The sequence below is a fragment of the Euphorbia lathyris genome, chromosome 7 (genome assembly GCF_963576675.1).
Source record: "Euphorbia lathyris chromosome 7, ddEupLath1.1, whole genome shotgun sequence".
Lineage (NCBI taxonomy): Eukaryota > Viridiplantae > Streptophyta > Magnoliopsida > Malpighiales > Euphorbiaceae > Euphorbia > Euphorbia lathyris.
In genome coordinates, this window is record NC_088916.1 from 74,654,977 (window position 1) to 74,667,613 (window position 12,637).

The window sequence follows — 12,637 nt, forward strand, 5'->3', positions numbered from 1 at the left end:
TTAAACTTTTCTTACCTTTTTTGCTCCCCCAATCTTCACGGGCTCCCACATGGTTCAAGCAATCTGAAAATTATTTTGTCTCCTCAGCCTAATAAAATACAATCATTTTTTTTTACTTTTCACACCAATTGCATATCAATTTGTTCTAAAAAAAAATATAATGTTTTTTATAATTTAATAATAAAATTAGAGATTAATATGTGAATTATTATATCCAGTCTCAAACTTCTACCCCTAGCCCCGTGGAATGATGGAAATATCCTTTTACCAAATTTTAAAATTCTTAAATCCTCTCAAACTCTCTTGGATCAAATCCAGACTAATTTATCAACGAAAACATGGATTGGAAGAGGGACGATAAAGAAAAATGACTAATGTTACGAAATTCTATTTGATTTTGTTGATTTTTGGACGTTTTGTTTATTCGAATTTGGATTTTTGGGAAATTCGGATTCGTGAGGTAGGGCGTGAGGCTATCACGCCTCAACCTCTGGTGCGCCCTATGAATATCACGCCGCACCATAGGTGGAGGTGTGATAGCCTCACGCCCCACCACAGGGGATGACGTGATATTCAGACGTCGTCTCATGTGGTAGGGTGTGATAGCCTCACGCCCTCACCTATGTGAGGGCGTGATGGCCTCACGCCCGTGTGGGCAAAATTCAAATTTTTTTTTAAAATTTAATTTAGTTTTTATTATTTTTATTTTATTAATTTGATTATTTAGAGTCATATGAATTGACTTGTTGTAATTTTTTAATAGGGAAAAGTACAAAAATAAACCTTGTGGTTACACCCATTTTCGAACAACACCCATGTGGTTTAAAAGTTTGCAAAGTGGTGTCATGTACTTCATTCCGTTAGCAAACACATACCAAATTGACTAACGGTGTTAAAAGTCAAAGGAAAAATAGTTAATTTGGCACTTATATTTATTTATTTTTATAAATTGACCCTTCTTATTATTTAATTATCACAAACAAACCCCAAAATAAAAAATAAAAATCAAATATACCATCTTCTTCAATTCTCTATAATTTCTTATTTTTTTTCTTTCCCTCTCCTCTCTCTTAATTTCTCTCTCTAAAATAAAACTATCCCCAACAACACTTTCAATATTTCTATATATATATACATTTATTAATTTCCCCTTCAAACATTTACATACATTTAATCCATAATCAAATAAAACTCTTTCTGAAATTTCTTCCATGGCGGCTAAATCTCTGCTGAATAACAATCCATACTCGCCTAAATCTTCTGTTTAAAGTCAGTAAATTAGGAGAAAATATGATCAAAGAAACATTCTTTTATGCTGGAACAAAATTGGGGTAAATTCTAGAATTTCCAGAAAACAACGAAGGAGTAGAAACAAACCTTGTCATCAGCATAAATCTGGAACCTGAGCTTTTGATTATGGTCACGCTGCTTGCTCCTTTGCTGGCTATTTTGATAACACAAACAGTAGCAGCTGCAACCGCAAATGAACAAATAGCCCCAATTCCACTCAAGCTCCACTTCCATAAATTCAACCCACCTCCATTTTCTTCCCAATTAACCTCATCATCATCATCATCTCCCTCTACTTTCATATTTCCCTTAATTCTTGGGGAACATATTTTAGTGTCCAAGATCTCACCTGTATGCTCGTTTGGTCTACTATTCTTCTTATCCAAACTAATAATCTCGTTTTGCCCTTTTACACCATTGAAGAGAACGTCCACTTCTCTCCCAATCCCTTCTGTGATCACTGCAGACGCACTGGTTAGTATCCTTTTTCTGATTCCTCATCTGGGGCTGTTCCGATTGTCATTGGGATTTCTTTCATTTTGATCTCTTATGTGATCCTTGATTTTGTTAGGTTGGGGTGATAATTTTGTGTGTAAACGGAAATCTCATGTTATAGTACCTGTTGATGGAGACCGGAACAGGAGATTAGAAGATGGAGTTCTTGATCTCCACACTCATCTCTTACATGGTTTGATTCATTGCAACTGATTTGTCTGAAGGGGAGATTAATAAATGTGTATATATAGAAATTTTGAAAGTGTTGACGGGGATAGTTTTATTTTATTTTAGAGAGAGAAATTAAGAGAGAGGGGAGAGAAAGAAGAAAAAAAAAAGAAATTAAAGAGAGTTGGAGAAGATGGTATATTTGATTTTTATTTTTTATTTTGGGGTTTTTTTGTGATAATTAGATAATAAGTGGGTCAATTTTTAAAAATAAATAAATATAAGGACCAAATTAACTCTTTTCCCTTTGACTTTTAACACCGTTAGTCAATTTGGTATGTGTTTGCTAACGGAATGAAGTACATGACACCACTTTGCAAACTTTTAAACCACATGGGTGTTGTTCGAAAATGGGTGTAACCACAATGTTTATTTTTGTACTTTTCCCTTTTTAATATTTAGAATCTTTTAGAATAATTATAATTGTTTAGAATAATAATAATTAAAATATAAAATTAGAAAAAAAATTCACATGTGTGCATGTTACGGGTTTAAATTAAAATTGTATAGTGTTTACAGGTATTTACAGGTTCAATTGAAAAACAGACCTATTTTTTTCTCTTCCCGACACGCGGGCATGTGGCTATCACGCCCCACCGTGCGGTCGGGCGTGTGACTATCACGCCTCACTGTGTGGTTGGGCATGATACCTACATGCCTCACTTTGTGGTCGGGCGTGATACACGCCCGACCATACGGTGAGGCGTGATAGTCACACGCCCGTGTAACGGAAAGGCTAAAAAAAATAGCCTTTTCCCACCCAAAACCCATGAAAGGTCATTTTTGTCCTTTCACGGGGCTGGGGGTGGGAATTTGAGGCTGAATAATAACAACACCCATTAATATTTATAAATCCAATGAATTTTTTGAATTTTTTTATCTAATTCGTACAACAGACAGTGTATTTTTAATATTTTTTTCACATCCCAACATATGTTTGTGATTTGTTACTGATAAAATAACGCATATATTGTAGATGACAAGATTCATGACCGAGAAGACAGTTTGATGAATTATTTCTCAAATTGACCCAATTTATCAACTTTAGGGGTAAAACTGCTCTTGGCTTCCAACATTAGGGATACAATTTCACCATTTTAGACGTTAGGGGTAAAATTGCTCCTGACCAAAATATTAGGGGTATTTTTACACATTAACCATTCTTTTTACACTAAATGCCTCCTTTTGACACCCCCACATCCGCCCCAACACTTGAAAATATAATATAAAAACCAATGAACTTTATATGTTATTACAATACTGGTGGCCATTGTTATCGTTTACTTACCTACGACTCTTCTCTGAAAATATAGATTACATGGCACAAAAACTGAGAGAAGAACCCAAAAAATCTACTACTTGAACTGTTAGTGGTGAACTTCATGCCTCCGCTTGCTTAGCCTTTGCTCCGTCTGGCTTTGCTCCAGAAAAGGTGCTTCCGACACCTCACCAATCTTAAAGGAATTAAACAGAAAAGAAACCATAAAAATGGCAGAACGTTATAGGAATTCCAGTTCAATGAAGGGATGATGAGAGGAAAGTAAAGGAATTTCTTGATTTTGTTTGAAATAGACACACTAGAATTGAGAGAAAATCAGGGGTGGTCTTTTAGTCGCTCTTTTTTTGAAGCTTTTATGAAGATTTACTACATTGTTGTTGTCATGTTGAGATAATACTGATGACAGTTAACTTTTCCCATTAATATATCACGTTTTTATGCAAAACCTGAAATAAAATTTACTAGGATCGTCATAACTTTTCCTGTTAGTTCGAACTAATTGGAATTGATATGAAAAGAACAATTTACCAAATTTGTCATACTTCAATTTTAGAATTGTCTTCCAAAACTAATTAACTCTCCATAATAGTGGGTTTAAAAAGATGAGATAACTTAAGGTTCCTTTTGAGATTTATGGGTGATTGTCTTCTTTTTTTACTACATGGAATCATTGAAGCGGGATAACTACCATAGACCTTCGTCCTCTAAAGAATCATCATCCTCATATTTCTCTAGTGATACCGATAATATGGAACCTCTGAAACAGTAAAGAGCAAGATCCAAAAAGAAGCCAAATCCCAAAGTTTGGCATCGGGGTTCAAGCCTGACGGTTACTCAATTGGTCGATCTATTTGTCGAGTTTCTTGAGGCTTTGGTGCAACATCTTCTTGGCCCTGGATAGCACATCAACGTCTTATGGAAGAGTTCTTATATTAAGCACCTGGTCTTCCATGTCACTGAGAGGACCCCAATTCATATTTGGACACATGTATTGTGATCCCATAGAAGGATAAATAAAAGACTTCATCAGTGTTTACATCCGTCATCTGTCGTATATGGCATGACTTTTCCTCTTCCCGAACCTATTGCGGCAATATTAGATGAGTTCCATCTTAGCCTCTTTTAGTTGTCGCCAAATGGCTAGCTAGAGCTATTAGCCCTTAACAAAAAAAAAAAAAAGATTTAAGCCTTACTTTAAATGGAGTCGTTTTTCACCAATTTTGGAGACCCTTCAAGAGAAAGGGCAAAGAATTCTGATATATGAGTTTAAAAAGCCTGTCCTAAGGACTCCAAAAAATTGGTTTTTTTTTTTTTTTACTGTGAAGTTAAACAACTTCGAGCAAGGATAAATGATTCTTACTAGGATCAAGGGTGATGTCTCCCAAGAGTTCTTATCCTCAAGGTTTTAACTTTAAAAGTAACGGTAATCTATTTATCAAGAATGAAGATACCTAGGTGGCTGCCTTGTTTTTTTAAGAGGAAGAAAGATCTGTGAGTAGGGCTGTAAATGCACCGAGCCGCTCGGCTCGATAAAAGCTCGGTTCGATTTGTAAACGAGCCGCTCGTGAACACGATTTACTGGCTCGGTTCATAAACGAATCAAGCTTGAACAGGCCAAATCTCGGCTCGAAAGCTCGCGAGCAGGTTCGATTAGAACATTTATGAACAAATTTTAGTTTTGTAGAAAACTATATAGTTTTGTGTTAGTTCACAAATATCTAAACTTAATATTATTTCATTTGCTAACAGACGAGTTCGTTCACAAACATAATAAATGAGTAATAGACGAACTATTTGTAAGCATCTTGTTTATTTATTCACGAACTTTGTTTGTGAGATTGTTTATATACACAATTAAAGAGTTATTTGCAAGCAAACTACACAAATATAATTAACGATTTACTCACAAACAATTCATGGTTAGATAAAAAATTTTAATGAACCAAGTCCAAAGGGGATTTTGGGCTCGAAACAAGCTCGTTGAGCAAATCAAAGCTCGGCTCAGGCTCTAGCTCGTTAATTTTATAGCGAGCCAAGCTTGAGCAGGTCAAAGCTCGGGTCGACTGGGCTCGGTTCGATTACAGCCCTATCTGTGAGGGTGATTGTGTCCTTTCCAAGCTACTAGACAGTCTTAGAGTTGTTGGATTTGATTCGTACCAATACCCTTTGTGATGTGCTAGATGAGGAAGGGGTCTTCCATTTAGAGGTCGAAAATCGCTATGACAAGATCCTTAAAGGTAAATTCTTTATTTTGACTTTTTCCATTTTTTTGGATGCAATAATGGTTTCTAACATTGGTGCTCATGCCAAAATGATAGAAAGATAAAGACAAATATAGAACAGTTAGATGTGATAACTAAAAAACAAAACGAACACATAAAAGTATATTAACAGTAAATAGAAATCAAAAGAATATAGTTTAGACAAATCTGAGGTCAGTATTAGCAGTCTCCTTAAGATAGATTTCGTCGTTATTGACAATCGTCTCTTAGGATACAACAGATTAGCAAGCGAACTCTTACCATGTATAGATTCATTATCACCGGAGCAGGACAACAAGAACAACATGAACAGACAGACAACATAAAAATTTCGAAGAATATTTTTTCCAACAGTCTAGACTTTAGTCTCTAAATTTTGACAATCCATTCTATATAAATAGAATTTGAAAGAAACGCATGTTCACGAATGAACACGGCTGTTCATGGATAGACATGACTATTCACAAATGAACATGACTATTCACGACAGACACGACTGTTCATGAACGAACATGGCTATTCATGAAAGGAGGTTTTTGTTGGTATTTAAATTAATTATATAATTTTATTCAAAAAATTTCAACAATCCCCCACATGAATAAAATTGGAAACGAGACGATTATGACGTGGATAACTTTCTACAGTCGATATCTGCATATGATAGGTTGCTAATGTGCTTTGAACATTCCCTTGTGAAAGTATATTTACTTTACTGGCTGACTAGTAGACGCGATGTCTTTGAACTATTCTGTCGTTTGTGTAAATGATGATATACCCCACAGAGATACCAATATAACATAGTATAAGTTCTCATGGTTATGTTCGTTATGATTATGAACATCATCTGGTTCTGTGAGAGTTTTAGAGAACTAGGCCCCACTAGTCCCATTTAAAGCGACCTCAGATTCTGGGCATCTCCCACTATTGGCTTTCAGGTAAGTGACATGTTATTATCCCACGGATCGGTAATCCGCAACTAATAATCCTGGGAAAATCAGAAAGATTACTCATATATCTTTTATGGATCTGGTTATTTTACGAATCGTTTAACTACCATGGATGTTGAGTTAAGTACTTATAATAACTCTGTTTCCTTTAATAATGTTTCTTCTTCTTCTTCTGTTTAATAAAGATGCATTATTATGGCATGCTCGTTTGAATCACATAAGCCAAGATCGTATGAATCGATTAGCTAAAGAAGACCTCTTAGGTAGTTTGAACCACGTCGAATTACCACCATGTGAGACTTGCCTAAAAGAAAAGATGTCTAGAAAACTGTTCGGAAAGGCTATTTTTTGAATTACTCATTCTGTCCAATTATCCTAACAGGTAAGGGTAGGAAATTGACATTACCCATTTATTTTTTGAGTTACTCATCTTGTCCAATTATCCTAACATATAAGGATTATCCTAACAGATAAGGGCATGAAATTGATAACCATAATGCGGTACAAAATAACCATGTTACTCTGTTATTTTCTGTTTACCTATTTATGCCGAATATAACGGTTGAAAAACTAAAAAAAAAAGACAAAGGTTTATAGTAACAAAAGATAGGGACCTTATAGTGTGTTTTCGAAATAGGGGGACTAAATGGTGTTTTAGGTAAAAATGAGATGACTAATAAATTATGTGATAATTGCCAAATATTTAACCTTAATGTTTCAAACGAATTGCAGATTTAGCCATGACATATGAAATTATGCAAATTTAACTCTAACGTTTCCAAGAAAGATCAATTTTAGCTATACGATATCACAAATTTGAAAAGACTGGTTTGACTGTTATTTAACTGTCACATCGGACATTTCAAATAAGTTTGTCGATAAATTGAAGTAGTTTCGTACATTTTTTGTTGGTTTTCTGTAACTATATTAATAACATGGTAAATATTTTAGACAATTTGACAAAAAAAAATTACGATTAATTTATATGTAGCACATTTAGTTTTTAACATTTTAACATAATTTTTGTTAGTCATACACTAAATATATTAGACATAATTGATATTTGAAAGATCTAAAGTAGACAGTTAATAATAACTTGACATGTCTGATTTGACGATTATTTTACTGTCACGTCGCGATAAATTGAAGCGGTTTCGTATATATATATTTTTTAGTTTTTTTTAACTATATTAATAACACAGTAAATATTTTAGACAGTTTGAAAAAAAATTATAATTAATTTATATATAACATAATTTTTGTAATTTTATTAGTAATACACTAAAATATTCTAAACATAATTGATATTTCAAAAGTCTAAAATAACAGTTAAATACCATTTAAACCAGTTTATTCTAATTTTCTATAACATAGGACTAAAACTAATCTTACTTGAAATTATTAGGATTAAATTTACATTATTTCATACGTTAAGATTAAATTTTGTCTTTATCCTTTTATTAAAAAAATAAATAAAAAATAATCTTCAAAATAAAATCTGCCATCAACATTTATAATAAAAGAAATATTTACATGAATATTTTTTATCACTTAATATAATATGTTTTTTATATCAAAAAATAAATTATAAATTTATTTTAGAGAAAAGTACGAAAAAATGCTTGTGGTTTGCCCAATTTACAATAGAGACATGTGATTTAAAAGTTTACAAATAAAAATTTATGGTATGTTTTATTTACAAAACAAAGTATTACAATTACACATTTAAGGTCTGATTACAACTAAAGATATTTTTATCGTAAAAAAAATTATTCTTACATATCAGTAAAGCACAATCCCCCTCCCCCCCCCCAAAAAAAAAATAACTTCCTAAATCGAAATAATAAATAATATGGTGGAATTTTATGTTTTTTTTACTAATCTGTCAATTTATAAATTAAATTGATATTTAAGTTTATTTAACACAGTTGCAATTTGATTTTGGGACTTTTGTTTTGTAAATATATAAATGTAATTGAAAAAAAATATTAAAAAATGCTCTTATTGTCATCAATTACTTAAAAGTTTAATTTTAAATACGTTGTTTTGTAAAAAAAAGCATACCACATACCTCTTTTTGCAAACTTTTAAACCACGGACCTCTATTTGCAAATAAGGCAAACCACGAACATTTTTTTCATACTTTGCCCTTTATTTTATATCACCTCTTTTGAAAAGGGAGAAGAATGTGGTTGCAGTAATCCCTACGAAAGGAATTCCTGCAACTTTACCTCATTACGATACTTTGTGTGCTGAATGCCATAATGTGGTAAGTAAAATTACTTTTTTAAGGTTGTTTTTAAATATAATTTAAAAACAGTCCCTTGTTAGGGAAATAATTTTTAATCATATTTAGATTAAGAATTATTTCCCTAATCAACACTATTTCAGTCTTTAATCCTGATATATTACTCTTTTTTTCTTTCTAAATTCTATCTACAACCTATTGTAAATTAAAAATATATATGAAACCTTTATTTTTTGGGTCCTTAGGCGGTGGCCTTGGCCATTTTAAAAGCAAGTCAGCCTTGCGCCTCTATGTAAGGGGGGGAGTTTGGCCATAGGCAAACTCAACCCCAAGCATTGGCAAGCTACGAGAAGGCTTCAACATGGAGTGGCGAATGGGACATATTAACATACGTTGATGGAAGATGCGGAGTTGTTATAAACAATATAGGGGAGATGGACCTGGCGTTGGATATCCGTCACCCCTGAGTCAGTAGTAAGAAGTGGCTTAAGCGATCCACCCTCGTCCATTAGGGACAGGAGTGTTGGGCATACGTCCTTCGTGAAGGGAGGCATATGTCTCCATAGAGGGGAACTATATGATCACTATGGACCGCCAAGTTCCCATAGTGCATGTCCCTTCTAGGGCGAGGTTTAATTATAAAAAGACCCTTCGGGACGGGATACCAACAGATGCATTGACGAGACGCTTAAAGGGGATAGACCCCTTCGGTAGGAGTTGGCTGACCGAGACTTGGGGAAAGTCAAGGCGCCACACGGGGTTTTAACCTGGCTTAGACCTAGTCCCGTGATATATGCTCCCATGCAGGGAGCCGAGGCTTGGCTTACGGGAGATTCACTCGTCTACTGACACCGATATTTCGTTAACCAATGTCAAGAGACTAGTTGAGAAATGTAAAAATCGGACTCCAATTGTTTATTAATTGGGGTCTTTACAAAAAGGAACATGTAATTATATCACCGATTTCAACTAACCATATCAGAAGAAAATATGCACCGAAGTGTGTAATATTTTTAATCAAACATTTTAGAAAAAAATTATTAGTAATTTTGATATTATTTAGAAAAAAACTATAAATTACTCTTCGCAATTAAAATTATAGATAAAATAACACTATTTTATTCTAAATATTAAAAATAAAATTAGTTTACATCTTATCCTTTATTAAATATCTAAACCCATGAAAAAAAATTCTAAATTTGTTATTATTATTATTATTATTATTATTATTCTGATAACAAGTTTTGTTGTCTCTTGTTTCCGATAACAAGTTTTGTTTTGTTTTGTGTGGTTTTACTTCATGGCGTCGTTAAATAGTATCGAGTTATGTATACCAATTTTAGTCTGGATAAAGAGAAAAATAGAGGTATTTTGATTGATGATGAAGATCTCAATTCTGAGCAGCTGGATCTAATATGATGTCTGATTGGTCGATTCCTCTCTGATAAACCCCTGGATTTTCAAGCAATGCGAGATACTTTGGCTTCCTCGTGGAAACCAGAAAAAGGAGTATACATATGATCCATTAACTCTAATTTATTCCTCTTTCAATTTTTTCATGAGATTGATATGAGAAGAGTGTATGAAAGTGGTACATGGATGTTTGACAATAAGATCCTGATTGTACATCAAATGAATCAACATGAACTACCAGCTAAGATTCCATTTTTTCACATATATGTCTAGGTTCATATTCCCCATGGATTCATGTCTGAAAGGGTGGCTGTGATTATTGGAAATCATATAGGAAAATTTATCATCGCTGGTCCTAATAACTTTCAAGGTACTTGTATGAGAGTTTGTATCTCTATAGATGTCCAAAAACCGCCTATAAGGAGAATGAAGTAAAGACGAGCAGTTAGAGATGGGTTCTGTGCATAATTTCACTATGAGAAAATAAAAAAAATTATTTTGTATGTGGTTTTTTAGACCATATAGATTTTCATGTCAAAAAGTTTATGATTCGACTGATGGAGAGGTTGAAAAGCTCTATGTCTCTTATATGCTTGTTCAAACCGGAAGGAAGCAATCCAACAAAGGTGCAAAATGGCTGGTTACTAAGGTCCGGTCAGACATTAATAGCAGCGACCAGGGAGTGGTGGTGGAGCGTGGTGGTAAGATCCAAAAGAAAACTCCCATATTTAGTGGCATTAATGATGGGACTAACGACGACATTAGTAGAATAATTAATATGACAGTTGATTACTGATACGAGTGAAATGAGCAAGTTTAAGAGACTGAACATTCATGGAAAAGAGCTTCAAAGTCATAGTTTTCAACCAGAAATGGAAGAAACAGGCAGAAATAACAATTCAAGAAGGAATCCTCATGGACAGGCTACCAGAAGAACAGAACAGCATAAACAACGGTATTAACGGGTCAACTTGGAAGAAATGGATAAACGCGCGGGTCGAGCAAGCTAAAGGAGAGAGAAAGAGAGCAAGAACGTGGAAAGCAAGACAGCTTCCATCTTGTGCCAAGTGTAGGGAGATTGTTTATTTGTCTTTTCCTTGTATTTACCTTTAGTACTTTTTACCCTTTTGTTTTAGGGTTTGTTTTTTGACCTATAAATACTGCAATAGTCTTATGTACGGGGCGCCTCGTTTTCCGCCACCATCATCTTTATTCTCTGTTTTTATGTTTATTGTCGGAAGAACTATTTTGAAGAGAACAAGTTGTTCACTCATGAAAATAAGTGAGTAATTCCTTTTGCGGGCCTAGCCAGCCATTAAACAACGGCTGTAAGTAACTCTTTTTTATTAATGAAGTATTTCCATCCATGAATGATTGTCAATAGTGTGCTTAAAGAATAGATTAGGATCCAATTTATATGCTAATTACCGAAGATGGCACGATGGTGCTCCGACGTAATGGAAATAGCTATTTGGCTTATATTGTAGTGGACAGACACGAAAACAACCAATTATGGGGGTTTCATTTATGAATGCTTCCTGATTCCTAATGCTTGCTTGTATATTAACACAAGGAGACTTGGTTGATTTTACTTGCTTAGAATCTTAGGAAATGGGACACCAGACCTTAGTGATAAAAGATGAAGATACCCAAATCAGGAATATGGTTTTACTTCATTAAAAAGGAATAGTCTATATGCAGTTGTTCGTAGGCGTAGTGCTAGGCCCGTGCTTGTTTATCTTGGTTTAGTCTACCTTCGATCATTCACTTGTTCATTTCTGTTTATGCTTAGCTTTTGTTAAAAATCACACCAACCAACCTTTTGAATTCTAACACTTAAGGTAACTTTTCAACCAACTAGTTCAATCCCTGTGGAATACGACACTTGGTCTTACCAACACTACATCTACCCTAGTACACTTGCTAGAGTCAATATCCAACATACCAAGTACGAAGGAGGAGTAAATAATGGATCAATTACTATGAAAAAGTTCAAAACAGTTTACAATAGTGTTGAACAAACTTCCATATTTAGTGGCATTAATCGTGAGACTAATGGCAACATTAATAGAATAATTAATAGGGTAGTTAATTACGATGGAAGCATGATTCATGGATGAGTTACTATGGATACAACCAAAACGGTTGAACAAACTCTCATATTTAGTGGTATTAATCGTAAGACTAATAGCGACAGTAATTGAATAATTAATATGAGAGTTGATTATGAAGGAGACATAAATCATAGGTCATAACAGGAGTTTGGAGAAGATATTGTGGCTATAGAAGTAAAACATAGAAGGAAAGAAGATGTTTTAAATATAGTTTAATGGTGGATCCAAAAAACAAGTTTCAAGTGGGCTCTACTGGAAAGACTCACCATCATCCTGAGTCTATTAGTCTAGAACTGTCGTGGACTGCGCAATCCACGAGCAGTTGGCATTTTAATGGATCTTGTCCAAAATTACAAACCAGA